This window comes from Etheostoma spectabile, unplaced genomic scaffold (assembly GCF_008692095.1).
Source record: "Etheostoma spectabile isolate EspeVRDwgs_2016 unplaced genomic scaffold, UIUC_Espe_1.0 scaffold00018922, whole genome shotgun sequence".
NCBI lineage: Eukaryota > Metazoa > Chordata > Actinopteri > Perciformes > Percidae > Etheostoma > Etheostoma spectabile.
The window spans coordinates 26,073-41,689 of record NW_022604570.1 but is presented as its reverse complement, the minus strand read 5'-3'; the positions used below and the strand labels follow the sequence as shown (position 1 = coordinate 41,689).

General features: G+C 41.4%; 5 non-coding genes across 5 annotated transcripts; 2 read left to right on the top strand and 3 right to left on the bottom strand.

Moving 5' to 3' along the window:
* The first annotated feature begins 11,077 nt into the window (after positions 1–11,077).
* On the top strand, positions 11,078–11,294 carry LOC116683330 (small nucleolar RNA U3). Its single transcript, XR_004330538.1, has one exon. It is a non-coding gene; the product is annotated as a small nucleolar RNA U3 (small nucleolar RNA).
* A 1,542-nt stretch (positions 11,295–12,836) lies between these two features.
* On the top strand, positions 12,837–12,909 carry trnat-ugu (transfer RNA threonine (anticodon UGU)). Its single transcript has one exon. It is a non-coding gene; the product is annotated as a tRNA-Thr (tRNA).
* A 552-nt stretch (positions 12,910–13,461) lies between these two features.
* On the bottom strand, positions 13,462–13,543 carry trnas-uga (transfer RNA serine (anticodon UGA)). Its single transcript has one exon. It is a non-coding gene; the product is annotated as a tRNA-Ser (tRNA).
* An 814-nt stretch (positions 13,544–14,357) lies between these two features.
* Positions 14,358–14,431, bottom strand: trnat-agu (transfer RNA threonine (anticodon AGU)). Its single transcript has one exon. It is a non-coding gene; the product is annotated as a tRNA-Thr (tRNA).
* A 460-nt stretch (positions 14,432–14,891) lies between these two features.
* Positions 14,892–14,964, bottom strand: trnat-ugu (transfer RNA threonine (anticodon UGU)). The gene has a single exon. It is a non-coding gene; the product is annotated as a tRNA-Thr (tRNA).
* Between the last annotated feature and the right edge of the window lie 653 nt (positions 14,965–15,617).

Below are 15,617 nucleotides of genomic sequence, written 5' to 3'. Positions count from 1 at the left end.
TAAAACCTGTTGATACTACAACAATGCAAAGGCTCTTAACCCTAGTTTTGCACATATCATGTAAGACTTGATTTCTCCATTTTTATGCAAAAAAAACTCTCCAGAAAGTGCCATTTAATGGTTTATTTTTCAATTTTTTTCCTGGGGGGGCATACCCCCAGACCCCCCTAGGGAGTCCCCCATCCCCCCACATATACCAAATCACAATTTAAACCCTAAAGGATAAAGACCCAAAGAAATTGCTTTGTACGTGGCAAAATATGGGTTGGCCCCCCCAAATCTCACTCCAAGGTTTTGGGAAAAGTTGGCAGCCCTGCTTTTAGCATGTATAGAGCAGCATATCTCCACCAGACTCCATGTAAATAATCACTACTTTAAGCGTGTAGAACAGCATATCTCCACCAGTCTCCATGTAAATAATCACTACTTTTAGCGTGTATAGAGCAGCATATCTCCACCAGACTCCATGTAAATAATCACTACTTTTAGCATGTATAGAGCAGCATATCACCACCAGACTCCATGTAAATAATCACTACTTTAAGCGTGTAGAGCAGCATATCTCCACCAGTCTCCATGTAAATAATCACTACTTTTAGCGTGTATAGAGCAGCATATCACCACCAGACTCCATGTAAATAATCACTACTTTAAGCGTGTAGAGCAGCATATCTCCACCAGACTCCATGTAAATAATCACTACTTTTAGCGTGTATAGAGCAGCATATCTCCACCAGACTCCATGTAAATAATCACTACTTTTAGCATGTATAGAGCAGCATATCACCACCAGACTCCATGTAAATAATCACTACTTTAAGCGTGTAGAGCAGCATATCTCCACCAGGCTCCATGTAAATAATCACTACTTTTAGCGTGTATAGAGCAGTATATCTCCACCAGACTCCATGTAAATAATCACTACTTTTAGCGTGTATGGAGCAACAAATCTCAACATGTAATTGGGTGAATTAAGAGTTATTTCAACCAGACCAGAGTGTTGATTGTTGGAACGGTGCAAAGATGAACCAAGATGGCATTTTATATAATTTTTTCTTTTTCTATCAACTATAAATGAAACGTTTAATATTCATAAAATTGCTGTTATTTAAATGTTGCCTGATGGAAACATACATTGAAATGCTTACATTATATTTAGTTATTTCTTTTTATACTTACACACGTTTTAAATCAGAATCAGAATCAGAATCAGCTTTATTCGCCAGGTATGAGGACACATACGAGGAATTTGTCTTTGGAGCATTGCTCACACTGTGCTTACACATACATATCAACCAAAACAGAAATATACACACTAATATATACACAATATATACATACTAATATATACACACTAATATATACACACTCTAAACAGAAATAAGATAGAGGCATGAGTGCAATGAAATACAATTATTTAAATGTGCGTAGTGCAAGGGTACTGGGTTAAAATAGTATTATGTTATTATATTACAATATGAACAGTATGAACAGTATGAACATATGAACAGTGAGAAAATGAGAATGATGAATAAATAATAATAAGTGAGATGTGAGAGTGGGAATGATACAGTTGCTGTAGACCGTGTTACAGTGTTATTGACCAGAACTGAGCCTGACACTGTGGGTCAGAAGTCAGCTGTTCATCAGAGACCGTGTTACAAATATTTAAGTAATGTACATTATTTGATACTCAAGTAAAGTACAAGTACCTGGAGTTAAGTCCAGTTGTTGAGTAAATGTCCTCAGTCCCAGTCCACCTCTAACTGATTCATTAAGTGAATGTGGAGCTGTTGTTCCCCTCCTGACCTCCAGGCGGCGACCTTCTTTCATTTTGAACTTTATTCTGGAAAACCCTGACTTGGAAGAAACCGGAAGTCTCGTTGCTTCACTGTGATCTCGGGCTGGCGGCGGGATAGCTGTGTTCTTTGTTCTTAGTGAGTTTTAAGAAGACAGAGCTCCAGGTGAACCCGCACACACTCAGGTAAACTCTTTAACAACTGCTCTTTACTCGCCAGTGTGTTGTAGCTTTTGTGTGTGTTGAGGCGTTTGTGTGTATTGTAACTTTTGTGTGTGTGTTGTAGCTTTTGTGTGTATAGTAACTTTTGTGTGTGTGTGTTTTGTATCTTTTGTGTGTGCTTTGTAGCTTTTGTGTGCGTGTTGTAGCTTTTGTGTGAGTGTTGTAGCGTTTGTATGGTTGTGTGTTGTAGCGTTTGTATGTGTGTGTGTAGTAGCTTTGTGTGTGTGTGTAGTTGCTTTGTGTGTGTTGTAGCTTTGTGTGTGTGTTTTAGCTTTGTGTGTGTGATGTAAGGTAAGGCAGTAATGTAGAGATTTTTTGTGTGTGTGTTGAGCAGGGCGAGGGGGGGGAGGGGCTGGTGGGCTTATTGTTATTGATGTTGAGGGTCGTTGAAGGTGGCAGGCTGGGGGGGGGGGGGGAGTGGGTTAGGGGAGGTGTGAAAGAGGGGGCTGGGGGGTGAAGAAGGCAAGGAGACAGTCCAATCTGTTAAAACCAGATTCAGCTCATCTGCCCAGTCCTGGTCTCCGCTGGCTTGGTTCCCCCCCCCCACCTCTGCTGTGGCCTGAGATGTTCTGCAGCCCTCTCCAAACGTCCCTAGCGTTGTTCTGCTCCAGACTCTTTTCTAATTTCCTCCCGTAGATGACCTCTCCCCTCCTGATCCTAAGCTGGAGTTCCTTCTGGACTCTTTGCTGCTTCTCTCTGTCCCCTGATGCAAAGACCCTCTTCTTCTCATTCAGCAGGGCCTTAATCTCAGAGGTCCCCCAGGTTTTGTTGTTGGGAAAACCCTAGACCAACTTGGAGGGCCCAGTGTTCTCCACACAGAAGTTGATCCAGTCTGTGATGCATTGGGTCATGCTGTCAGTGTCGGTGCCGTGGGGGGGGTAGAGTGCTTCCCAGTCTGTAGTTTCAAAGCAGTTTCTGAGCCTATCAGGGACCTCCTCAGACCACTGCTTCACAAGCCTCTCCGCAGGTTGTTGTTTGGTCCCCACAGGGGGGTAGTCTGGGACCAGGTGGACCAGGTTGTGATGTGAGCGGCCGAGTGGGGGGAGGGGGGGAGGTGTATGCATCTTTGATGTTTGCATACAGTAAATCCAAAGTTGTGACGACCCTGGTGTGGCATTTAACATACTGGGTGAAGGGGGGGGGAGCAGAGGACAGGGAAACATGATTGAAGTCCCTGGAGATGAGGAGGAGGGAATGGGGGTGCTGGTTTTGAAGTTGAGAGACAACAGTCTGAATCTGATCTGTAGCTGCAGCAGCAAACGTTCACACAGCCACGTCTCGGTGAAGCACATGAGGCTGCACCCCCGCTACTCCCTCTGCAGCCGGGTCAGCGCCGTCAGCTCTTCCATCTTGTGTGTGCGCGTGTTGTATCTTTTGTGTGTGTGTGTGTGTGTTCTATCTGTTGTGTGTGTGTGTGTGTGTGTGTGTGTGTGTGTTGAACCGTGTGGGCCACCGTAGCAGTGTGAGGGGAAATGACCTAATAAAGTTGTGTGTGTTAACTCCAAAGTCCATGTTTTCCCTTTAGATTTATTCCCGGTGTAAGAAGCCACAGTGGAGATCTGCTGGACTTCAGGACCAGAGAGGAATGGAGGAGGACAAGCAGGACCAGGAGCAGAGGAGGAACGAGGTCCCCAGAAGACCAGCAGCAGACTGGGCCTCTGATAGCAGCCACGTTCAGGTCAGTGTTCTCCTATCATATAACCTTACTGGCTTGGCCCTGGTGTCTGCCACTGTTCACCCAAATGCTTGCTTGTGTCCAATGGTTGTCTCTTTGTAAAGTAGATAATGTGGCGTACCCCTACTAGATCTGTCCTGAGAGGACTCCTGCTGGAATTTGACTCTGGAAATGAAATGTCTGCTGCAAATCAGCTGATGCGACCAAGTTGTTGCCAGTTTTATTTAGGGATGCACTGATCTGACTCTTTCAGCCCCGGTCCCGATGCCTGGGCTGTGTGGATCTGTCGATACCCAATACCGTTGTTAATTAATAATGAACTGTAGACCTTCCACCTTATACCATCAAAATAAAAAGTACAAAACAATACCTTTTAAGGAACAAAAGCTCGTCACTGGGTGGTACCCTCAAAGGTACATTGTGGTACCTTGAATAAGAGGATCAAATTTGTACCTTACCTGTTTGTTCCTTCTAAGGGACAATATTATACCTTTGAGGATCAATAATGTACCTTAAACCAAGGTACAACAAAGTACCTTTAGAAAAGGTACCATGTTGTCCCGTTAAGGTACCGCCCCAGTGACAAAGCCATTTTGTACCTTTTTAGTTGCAAAAAAGTTCCTTTTTAACTCCTGAAATAAAAAAAAAGGCAAACAACTAAGTGAACATTAGAGATTTATTTTAGTCCTTAAAATGGAAATGTTTCATTCACAGGTTCGCAAACATAACATGTAATATCCCAAAATAAAATGCAAAAATGTTTTAGGATATCATGTCCAATATAGAAAAATGTTAACCCTCGGGTCAAATTCGACCCATTGTCAGTTTTTTCATCACAAAAAATGGGCCTTCAAAATAAGCTGAAAATGTCATCATCAGAAGTAACAAACAACATTGGAAAAAAACATTAAAAAGGACCCACTACATTGAGAGTGACAAAAATGTCAGAAAATGCAATAACTTTTTTTGTATTTAAAAAAAACACACACACACGTTCTGTGTTGTCAAGAAGAAAACTTTTGATTTGAATACAGCAAAACATGGTAAGCTAGAATTCACTCACACCTCCCATTAGTTCTTCTAACCCTTGTATCATTATCGCTGCATGTTCCCCCCCCCCCTACCCCCTTAGGTCTACCAAAGGCGTCCTCAGCAGACAGTAAGCTGGCGACCAGAGCAGGAAAGGAGGAGCAGCCTGCAGCAGCAGTGAAGGAGGAGGAAGAAGAGGAGTATGTGGTGGAGAAGGTTTTGGACCGCAGAGTGGTGAAGGGAAGAGTAGAGTTTCTGCTGAAATGGAAGGGGTTCTCAGAGTAAGTATGAGTCTAGAATATTAATACTTGGTGTTCTTGGTCCTGAGATATATAATATATTTACATATTGCAAATAAGTGTCAGCATGGTATCGTGCCCTCAAAGTTAAAGTTTGGTATTTTGACTCTACGTTGCAGACCCACAAATAACCTTACAAGATGGTAATAGAAAAGAATAATAGGAATGATAATTAGAGTGAGAATGGATTGTCTAAAAACAAAGTGTGAGGAGATGTTCTTCTGTCTGCACTCACCTTTCCAGTGAGGAGAACACATGGGAGCCACAAGACAACCTGGACCTGGACCTTATCAGAGTACATGCAGAAACACAAGGAGACGGAGGAGAAGAAGAAGAAGGAGGGCAAGAGGAAAGGTGTCAGGGAGGAGGAGGTGAGTGAAGGAAAGAGGGTACTCCAGATTGAAGAGTCCCAGAAATCTAATCTCAATATTAATGAATGCACACAGAGGGTTTCACAAATGTCTTTTAGGATTGATATATTATACCGTAATTCCTCAAAGAAAAACCGTTAACCGTTAGTCAATTAAACTGCGGCCCTCTGATAGTGGCCGGGGGGGCAACACGGATAAATAAAGGCCGGGAAAATCAGAGTGGATAATCTCCTCAGTGCCTTTCATATAATGTACAGTCACGTTTATCGTAATGTACATTTCTACCAATTTAAATTAACAGATTCAACAATATATTCACACTTTGTTTTTCTGGATTATGGTTCTCATGTAAAGTATTTTTTTTGTGATCCAATTTTTTTATTTTTGATCTAATTAAGAAAAACAAAGCGTGCCAACCAATCCCCTGAGTCTGAGAGGCTGATGACCCCTACAGATACTAGATCAAGGTCAACTGGGAATCAGACACTCCCACAAAGAAAAGTTTCCAGCACTACCAATCCCAGACCATCCCCCGGTTGGTACGCCTGGCTCAAGGTGAAACTGTGGGGAACCTTTTCATACTAGTTACCTTAAAAAACACCAGCGCATTCACACCACTGGAGAGAAGCCGTATGGTGGAACAATGTGGGGAAACTTTTGCTCGTGGGATGCCCTTAAAACTCACCAGCGATTCACACTGGAGAGAAGCGTACAGCTGTGAACAATGTGGGAAAACCTTTTCTCGTAGTAGTACCCTTAAAACTCACCAACGCATTTACACTGCATGTTGTGAAAATGTTTCAGAGCCAAGTGTTTCCTCCTCCTCATGCCCTGATAGCTGTGGTGTTATATTCTGATCTTCTCTCCACATTGAAGGCTGACCAGCAGTAAATTTATCTTCTGATCAACATGTATGTTATTGTGGATCAGCTGGACTGTTTTCTGCCTGTCCTCAGAACCCTTTCCCTTAGGCACCAGAATGGTGCCTGAACCCATCCCTTTGAAAACACTTTTTTAAATGTATATATTTAAAAAAAAGGAGCCAAAAAGACAGTCAGCAAATTAAGAACAGCTTGTTTATTGCTATATGTCCAAATTAAATGTTAAAAAAAGCAATATTCTCCAGAAATTGCTGATGAATGACAAAAAACAAAGAAGATGGAAAAAAGGCAGCGTGGTGTGTTCGTAGCACCGAAATGAGGCCCCAAAATCCCTGTTACTTTTCGATAGATACCGGTGTTAAGGCACGGTGCCGTACTAGTACGGGTTTCAGGTACCCAACCCTAACCACAATGTACCCACCGTGGGAAGGAGAAGGCCCCAAAGGAGAAACATTAAGACGTTTAAAGACATGGTTTGTTGGAAAACGTAGACATGTTTGAAACTTTTTTATTTCGTAAAAACTCTCTCTCATCTCTAGAAACTTAATAAAACTGGTAGTGACAGGGAGTCAGTGTAATTTTATTTTAGGAATACATTTTTGTCACCTGCGTTTTGTCACCATGGCCAATATAGAAGTTGGCCATTTTTATTGTACGCTCTCAAGTTATTGTTTTGTAGTTTAACAGGTTCTACTTTGTGGAATTTCATTTAATAATCTTTGTTGACATTTCATATTTCTGTGACTGAATGGGGTTTTAAATCTGTTGCGGTTCTGTCAGACTGATGTAAAGACACTGAGGATGTTTTACAAAATCAGGAAAATAGAAAGTAACTTGTAAAATAACATCAATGATTGAATTAAATGTTTGCAATGTGGAACAATTTAATACAAAATAAAAGAAATAAAATGAGACCTCATGCTGATTATTTGAGACTTGATTTGGTGGATTTATCCTTCCTGCCGTTCTGTGGTTTAAACTGCTTGATAAGAAGAACGTTCCATCCGCTAAAAGTGCTGAAGACTCAGATTATATTCTAAGTGTGTTGCAACATTATGGGATGGTCCTACAGAGATAGACCTTTTAGTAGAAAAATGAAGTGATATAGCAAATTGTCTCAATGATTATTTATCAATAAAATAAATAATCTTAAAAATACTACACCGCTACACAACACGGCTTTGTCAAAAAACATTGATAAATAAGATCATGGAAAGTAAAACATGTAGCTTCTGATGAAGTAAAACAAACACTGGTGGGACTAGCTTGAATATAAGTGGATTAAGCCAAAGTTCAGTTTCAATCATTGTTCCACTATGCTCATATAATTAATATGTGTTTTATGGAAAATATAGTCTGCAAGCATGGAAGATATGTAAAGTTGTGCCAATACCAAAGAATAAGAAAATGCCTTTCTCTGGATCAAGCAGTAGACCAATAAGCTTATTACCAATTCTCTGTAAATAATGGAAAGAATTGTTTATGAACAGATTCAGTTTTATTTTTTAATACTTAATACTTGCATACATACAGAGGAAAACACTCAACTGCCATGCCCTGACTCAGATGGTTGATGAGGTTTAAGGATATGGACGAGAGGAAAGTAATAGGTGTTGTGATGCTTGATTTTACTGCGCATTTTGATATAATTGACCAACTTACTGTTAAAAAAATTGAATATTATGGTTTTCACAAACCGCATTATTATGGATGGAAAGTTTATTTGACTGATAGGAGACAATTATTTTACTTTAATGGAAGTTTTTCAGGCTTGTGGAACATGGAGTTCCTCAGGAAGTTGTCTTGGGCCACCCTCTACACAATCTTACTAATGATTACCATCTGTTTTAGATAAAGCGAGCATTTCAATGTTTGCTGATGAGTCTACTATAATTTATCAGGAACTGATATTGGTAATCTAAATACTAAACTACAGAGAAAGCTACAGTCAGTGGTGGACTGGATCCGGAGTAACAAACTGATCTCAATGGATCTAAAACTACTAGTTAGTGGTTGGAACTCCTTTTTTTAATCTCCAAACCGAAACTTGAACTCAGTATAGAGCAAACATCTGTAGAGCAAAGAGAAGAGGCTAAACTTTTGGGTGTGATAATTGACAATAGATTGTGTTGGGGACAAACACATTCAGAAGCTGGTAACTAAAATGGGCAACACCTTGTCAGTTATTAAAAGGTGTGCAAACAGTCTCACACACAGATAGGTGAAAAAGTTCTTCATGTTTTTTTTTCCACATCTGGATTACTGCTCAGTGGTGTGGTCCAGCACTTCAGCAATTAATGTGAAAAAATTACAAGTGATTCAGAATAAAGTGCATGTGTGGCTCTCTCGTGTGGGTTTAGATCAAATGTTGCTAACATGCATGAACAACCTCATGGTTTAAAGTTAAAAAAAGATTTGTGTATTTGCTAATGTTTTTTTACATAACGTATAACAAAACAAAACACCTTTATTTATACAGAAAAACTACCTTAGTACTGCGACACATCATCATCCAACGAGGCGTGCAGTAGGAAGGAGTTTTATTTTACCTAAAGTGAAAACTAAATCAATACAAGTGATAGTAAAATTGTGATGAATTTTCCACGCTGATGACCTCTTCCATCGCATTCAATATAAACCAGATATTCAATCCATGCGGCACTTCTGTGCAAAGAGTCTCATCCGGACCACTGCACCCAACATGAGAATCATACCCATAGATCAACGAGCCATGAAACACAGAGTTCTAGCAATTTCCATCAAGGAAATGTGGCTGTGATCTGTCAGTGAATAGAAAGGCAATGGTCAAGTAGTTTGTTTGGCATGTAGTGTTCTTTGGGTTCACTGCCAGATTGAGCTGTCTGATTATATTTACCAACAGACTACTTTTGACAAACATTTTAACAAACATGCAAACTTGTAAAAAACTTTAATTTTTCTATTAAACATGACAGCAGAATTGTAATGAACTTGCACATTTTGTAACTGTGATCAACTCAGATAAGCTTTCTAGCGAGAATCATACCACTCATCCAAGACCCATCGCACCCTAAGCAAGAATCATAAACCTAGACCAATGAACAAGGAGAGTCATGTCCTGCTCGTTGTTCTTAATATTTTTCCCAGGTTTTCTGTTGCGTGCAGTTGAAGGCAGGATATGAAAAATTGCCAACATGCTCTAATACAATTTTGCTTGCTCCTAATCAGGGTTAATTTAATGATAAACTGGATTTTAAATTACAGAGTAGGGTGTGTAACAGCTCCTGCATCAGGGTTCGAAGGGAGATGAACCGGGACCTCTTACACCGAAGCGAGAATCATACCCCTAGACCAACGAGCCACATAAAAACATCATAAGAAATTTTCCACAAGTAAATGTGATCAGCCAGTGTGTAAGGCCATTGTTAAGTAGTTGTTTGGCATGTAGTGTTTTATGGCTCCACTGCCAGACTGAGCTTTCGATATAGTGGACAAAAGAATACTTTTTGAAGCAAAACATTTTACCAACATTGGACTTGAAATTTTGGTAAAAAGGAAATGCAGCTTGGATTGTCATGATTGAAAGACTATGGTCAAGTAGATGGCATGGGGTCTTTTCATGGGTCCACTGCCTGATTCAGCTTTCCGATCTCATTTGACAACAGGAAACATTTGATACAAAAATATTTTTGTAGACACTGACTTGATTTTGTCAGTAAAAAGTGAAAGTAAAATCGGGGTAGGGGGAATTTTCAAGCCCCACCTGCCCCATCACCCCAACACAATGCTAATGAAATGAGCAACAAGCTTAAAATGCTTCCCCTGTTTAGTTCTGACTCTGGGGACAGACGGCAGACCTGTCCCCAGATGACCTGAAAGTTGGGGGGGGCGGTCATAGTGTAGTAGCAGATCAGAAATGTATTTTGGCCCTAACCGTTTAGTCATTTATAAACTAGCAAAAGTACTTTGAAATCAATACTTTGAGGTACAGGAAGCCAGTGTAAAGACTTCAGAACTGGAGTGATGTGATCCAGTCTCTTGGTCTTAGTGAGGACTCGAGCAGCAGCGTTCTGAATCAGCTGCAGCTGTCTGATTGATTTTTTAGGGAGACCTGTAAAGACCCCGTTACAGTAGTCAAGTCTACTGAAGATGAAGCATGGACAGGTTTTCCAAATCCTGTTGACACATAAGTCCTTAACCCTTGATATATTCTTAAGGTGATAGTAGGCGACTTTGTAATTGTCTTAATGTGGCTGTTAAAATTCAGGTCTGAGTCCATGACTACACCAGATTTCTGACTTTGTCTGTTGTTTTCAACATTATTGTTTGAAGCTGAGCGCAGACTTTTAATCGTTCCTCTTTTGCTCCAAAACAGCCCCTCAGTTTTTCCTTCATTTAATTTCAGAAAGTTCTGGCACATACAGCCGTTAATTTGTTCAATGCATTTAGTCAGTTTATGTATGGACTATAGTCCCCTGGCGATAAGGTTATGTAAATTAGTGTGTCGTCCGCATAACTATGGTAACTTATTTTGTTTTCCATAATCTGAGCCAGTGGAAGCATGTTAAGAACCAGTATTAATGCAAAGAAAGGACTGGAGCATTTATTGTAGAGAATAAGTAGGCTGACACTGAAGTATTGAGACAACAGTGACTGAAAATCTAATTCAATCTACATATCGGTCTTCTTAAAGATCTAAATAGATTTTCTCACCTCAGAGTCATTTGGAGCATGTAACGATTAGCTTCTGTCCCTCGAACCCTGAGTGACAATCACTCTGCAGTGAATGAGATGCAGTTCCCCCCCCCCCCCCCAGTCTAACCAAGACTATACTTTCAGGGATCATTTCTAGAGTTTCTGACTTGAGGAATGTGTTTTTTAAAATGTTTGGTCTCACTGACCACGATGATGAATTGTGATATTCCTTCTGAGCGTGTGAAGCTGACAGAGAGTAATGATTCACTTCATATGCTCTCTGTCGTTGATGATTGTTCTTTGCTTCTTCAGGAGTGTTGAGGAAGGGAATATGATCAGAGTGGTAGTAGCTGATATGTGGAAAACTAACATGAGTACCTACTAAGCTTTCTAATTAACTGAAGTTAGTCAGTCTTGAAGTATGTTTAGTCATGGTGGACAAAGTTACTTAAAAGGGTTAACACCTACTTTCTTGACTTTGTTATGCCTTATGTCCAGTGTAAAAATATAAACAGAGTAAGCTGTTAATTCATTTTTATTTCTACCTTTGCTTTTCCTACTTTGACATATCAAAAAGGTGCATTATTTGAAAGCCCATCGCTACACATCCATGTTCCACTCCCACAGACTCCCACAGAAATCCAGGCTAAATCCTATGGTGGGAATCAAGATCCACCAATGTTTCTGTCCACAATGTCCACCTGAATCCAGAAATGTCCCTGCCAGATGGGAAATAGACTGACAATTGGGTCAAAATTGTGCAATTATCTTCAAAATGTCCAACTGAGTCCACAAGTATACCTGCTAGATGGGAAATAAACTGATAGCTGTCTTCATGGTCTGAACGTGTCAAATATTGCCGGCCAACGCCCACATTGAATCCAGGTGTGTCCGTTTTGGTTCCTGATCCATGCTATGACCCCAAGAGTGCACAATTTACAATTGAAAGCTGTGGGGAAAGGGGGGTTTCAAAGCTAATAGACCATTTAACAAGCAATTCTGATGCACTATACTGGCCCACTCAGGATGAGCACTGCATACTGTGACTGCAGCAACACAAGTTCAAATTTCAGTGATACCTAATTTTTATGGTGATTACAAGACTGAATGCAAAGTGATCTGTTTAATGGGTAGCAGGGGGATTAGGTGGACATGATGATGGTATGCAAACTGAGGTAATCTCTGCAACAACAAGGTTCTGCTGGGATTTGAGCCCAGGATCTCCTGTTTACTAGACAGGCACTTTAACCAACTAAGCCACAGCACCTCCATTAGGAGGTGTAATGTTAATTCTCAATTTCTCTTTTACCTAGAATAAGCTAAATATACAGTTTACTGACTGGCAGTATTGGAAGTAACGTGTTACAAAAGTAACGCAAAAAAGTACTGTATTACTTTTTGCTTTAACACAGTAATATAACGTATTACCAATTACATTTCAGTAATATTATACTTGTTTAAACAACAAGAAACACAAACATTAAACTACAGCCAGTGATGCTCAGTCCACCAGGTGGACCAGTCACCATTTGAACCAGACTGAGGTGGACGCTTCAGGGCCCAGCACTCTTCCAGATCGTTGAGAAGCTCTAGCAGCTGGGTGTGCTGCAATACAAAAATGAGAATTGGTGACCAGGTCAAGATGCCTCGTGGGGCCTCCCTAGGGAGGTAGTCCAGGCACGTCCACCTGGGAGTAGGTCTTGGGTAAGACCCAGGACTAGGTGGAGGGATTATATCTCCAACCTGGCCTGGGAACGCCTCGAGATCACCAGTTGCTCTGAAAAGGGAAGTTTGGGGTCCCCTGCTGGAGCTGCTTGACAAAGATGGATGGTTGGAACCCTGTTCCCTAGTTCATTGTAATCTTACATGACAGGCAAACCTGTAGGAGGCGCTGTAGCTTAGTGGTTAAAGCACCTGTCTTGTAAACAGGAGATCCTGGGTCCAAATCCCAGCAGTGCCTGATAATCAGTTAATACTTTTGTTATCAGCACTACAAAGAGTGTATACATTTGTTATTTATTTTTGCTATAGTGCTTAACAAGCATTATTTAATTTTGCCCAGTTGTGGCCTGTTGAGGGGCAATACATATCTGAAGGGAAATGGATTGGACCTAATTTTAATGCTTTCAAAACCTTGTTTTGTTGGGGCTGAACGTGGCCCAGGTGTACACCATGACCCTGTGACATCACTGTCGGGTGGGGTTTCAGGTGCATGTGATGCTGACTGAAGTCAGAGGTGAAATAAACATGAACTTTACCAGCCAAGGCACTTTGGGCGCTGACTGCCTGATTTTAACGTCTTCGATGCTGCTGGAATGAAAATTAATATATTGATGATTTGATATTAGTTGACTAAATCGCGATATTCAACTGAAGGAAGATTCACCGGGTCGTCATGGATCTAAGAAGGAGCCAACTCGTAAGGATCTGCACTACCAATAACCTGTAATTTCTCAAAATATCATCCTCCCCTAAATGTGACTGAATACTTATTTATTGTGTAGTTAGAAATCGCTGTGAGCAGGGTTTGAACCTGCGCAGGGAGACCCCATTGGATTTCAAGTCCAACGCCTTAACCACTCGGCCATCACAGCTGTATGATATTTTCTTTTTTTTACAGCGGAGACCCCCTGAGGCTTGACAGATTCCATTACAGTTGGTACCATCAATCAGACAAAGATAGAGCCTATCTCACAAGTACCTTGGGCAGTTCTGAATGACTGATGGGGATTACCAAGCACTTCAGGTCCAAAGGATCATTCAAATCTTGAGGGTATTTCAGGTGTAATGTGGGTAGTTAATCCACCCCCTTTAGATGATCTGATTCATTTCCAAACCAGTCCAGATTAATAATTAACAAGTTATTGAATCACACATCAATGAGAAACATACATGTGTACAGACAAGGCTAGCAGCAACAGCGCTGCATCAGAAAATGTTTTGGTGTGCAAAGACCAAGAAAATGCCACGCAACAGAAATGCCATGCTCACACCACACAGGCAGTGTGCAGGAGGCCTTACCCCTGACTTCCACCAACTGCGGATCCACTCCGCTTCGTGTCTGCTCCGTGATCCGCAGTCCGTCAACACCCACCAGGTCCGGATTTGTTGCAGGCCATGACGGGCCACTGAAGTCACAAGGACCCACTGGATTTCGTGAATTCATGTATGATCACGCGATATAACAGGATGTAGTTTATATAAACAGAACCACAAAACCTGATGAGTGAACTAGCATTGCTCTGAATTTCATGTGTTTTTTATGTATCATCTTGAGTCTGTGTTGATGTAGCGTTTCTGTGTAAATGTAACATGCCTTTTTCATTTGCTACCATGGCTTAATGAGTAGCATGGGGATTGGGTAGACATGATGATGGGATGCAAACAGAGGTAAGGACTGCAACAACAAGGTGCTGCAGGGATTTGAACCCTGGATCTCCTGTTTACTAGACAGGCACTTTAACCAGCTAAGCCACAGCACCTCCTTGAGTACTACTCCCAAACAAAACAACAAACTTACTCTTATTCAGAAGCCATAGAAGAGCGGTGCAAATATTTCATCAGAGTGATGCCTTGTGGTAAGAAATTGGTCCTGATTCAGTTGGTTTTGGCGTGAAGTGCTCTGTAGCGCCTACCAGAGGGAAGGAGCTGGAACAGGTTGTGTACGGGGTGAGATGGGTGAGAGGGCGTGAGGCCATCCGTCATCACCTGCACACTTGATGAGTGTCATCGGTGGAAATCTAAACCAGTGATTCCCAAAATGGCTGACCTAACATTGTGCAGCCCACCTGCATCTATGAAAGCATTCCACTCCACTGGTATAGACTGTTTTCAGCCACATATATGCTATAAGACAACATCACATGTCACTTTTGTTCTCTGGAAAATCATGCAACTGGTAACTTTGTTGCACCTGTAAGAATCACAAATCATAGCAGAACCAGGCGCTGCAGGGATTCAGACCCAGGATCTCCTGTTTACAAGACAGGCGCTTTAACCACTAAGCTACAGCACCTTCTACAGAGCAGCCTGTCTTGCAAGAATACAATGAGCTAATGAACAGGGTTGCTTCCATCCATCCATCTTCGTCCAGCAGCTACAGCAGGGGACCCCTACGAACTCTGGCAAATGAAAACAGCTGGACATGTCCTTGAGCAACGCCTCAGGATTCACTGTTCATAGGCAGGCCTACCGAGAACCACAGAAGTCCAATGCAAGGTCCTTGAGAGATGAGAGACCCTTTCCCCACAGCCCTGGTAAAATCCAGCCTCCATGCCATAAGTCCCTCATCACAAAGGTCATAACAACTCCCTCCGGTCAGGCATGTTCCATCAACACTGAAAACAGCTGTTATCAGGCCATTTCTCATGGAAAGCCATGAAAAGCTTAAAACACAGTCTTAATTTAGTCCTCCTCAACAGTTAACATAGCATTTGCTGTGTGGCATGTCTGTTTTATTTTCCCATGTTAACAGTATTGACCAATACGGTAGGCATTCTAACCTCAGCTGACACGCTCATTGTGTGCAGGCAGTGTGCAGGAGCCCTAAGCTTCCAAGGTAAGACTGAAATTCATGATAATAAAAACTTTATAATCTTCACACTAAAGTTGCAAAAACACCTCCAACAAAAGGCTTTCATTCGCTTTACATGGACACATGTAATGTTA